The sequence below is a fragment of the Limulus polyphemus genome, unplaced genomic scaffold (genome assembly GCF_000517525.1).
Source record: "Limulus polyphemus unplaced genomic scaffold, Limulus_polyphemus-2.1.2 Scaffold4, whole genome shotgun sequence".
In the NCBI taxonomy this organism is placed as follows: domain Eukaryota; kingdom Metazoa; phylum Arthropoda; class Merostomata; order Xiphosura; family Limulidae; genus Limulus; species Limulus polyphemus.
The window spans coordinates 182,664-184,182 of record NW_013665614.1 but is presented as its reverse complement, the minus strand read 5'-3'; positions in this window follow the sequence as shown (position 1 = coordinate 184,182).

The window sequence follows — 1,519 nt, the reverse complement described above, 5'->3', positions numbered from 1 at the left end:
AGACGAGATGGTCTGCAGAAGTAGACGCTGTTTATGCTCTTAAAAACAATTTTTGCAATATCAAGGACGCTCTTTTGAAAATTACTGAAACTCCTGCACCAAAATTAACACTAGAGTAAAATCTACATCTTTAAACAAAAAGTTTGATGATGGTTAAATAAAACTGATGAGTTCATTACAACGAGTAAATGCGGTAAATCTATCATAACAAGACCCAAAGCTAAATATTTTGAAGGGTTTGTTTGTTTTGAATTTCGCGCAAGGCTACACGAGAGCTATCTGCGATAGCCGTCCCTAATTTAGAGTAAAATTTGTTGGCTACTCTTTTACCAACAAATAGTAGGATTGACTGTATCATTATAACGCCCCCACGACTGAAAGAGCGACCATGTTTGGTGTGACGGAGATTCGACTACGCGACTCGCAGAATGCGAGTCGAGCGCCCTAACCATCTGGCCATGCAAGGCCTGTTTGAAAGGGAGAAACATTAGTAAAATGATTGAAAGAATCCATCTTTGAAATAAGAAATATTTCTAATCAACTAATGACAAAATATTTTACGAAAAAAGAAGCAGACAAATAAAAAAGAAAAAACGGAAATTATCTTTTCATAAAAATAACAAATAGTGAGGTATTGTTAATAAGTAGTGTTTTCTCTGTGTTATGTGATCGACTAGTTACTGAAATTGACAAAAGAATTGAAAGATGCATTGATGTTATTAAACATTTTAAAATATTCTTTGATTTTACAATAGATAACAAAGAAAAACACGAATGTTTGAAAAACATTATCTAATTTGAATATGAGGGTCACTGAGTCATTTAAAGAAGAAACAGCACATTTTTAAAATTTTGCGAAGAAGAGTTTATTTGTGGTTAAGCACAAAGTTACACAATAGACTTTTTGTGCACTGCCTAGCACGGGTATCGAAACCCGGTTTCTAGCATTGTAATTCCGCAGACATACCGCTGTGCCACAGAGGGGCTTGCTGGGAAGAAAATGTTTGTTGCCCGAGTGACATGTATAATTTACTATCGAATAGATTGCATTTGATATTTTCAAACGTGTTGAGAATGTTTTTAATAATACTACGGGTGAAAGGTTATTTTCTGTGTTAAAAAGAGTGAAGAACTATCTACAGAATACGATATCCCAGAATCGCTTATCTGCTCTTTCTCTTCTGCACATAGAAAACGAGGAATTAGAACATATGAATTACAAAGAAATTATTGACCAGTTTGCAATTAAAAAAATCAGGAAAGTAACCAACATCAGCTTTAGGATCGCAACCCTATTTTCGGAACAGACCTTTACTTTACAGAACCAACCAGATTCTTGAAAATATATGATGGTAGTTTTCCTCTCTAAAACATGGAATTTAGATGCGTTTTGTCATCATCCCCATGCAATCGGTACAGCTGTAACAAGCATTATTATTTATGCTAATTGCTTAAGCTAATAACAAGTGACGCTAAACGCTTTTTAATGAGGATAATTTCATAAAATTTAGTAAGTGTG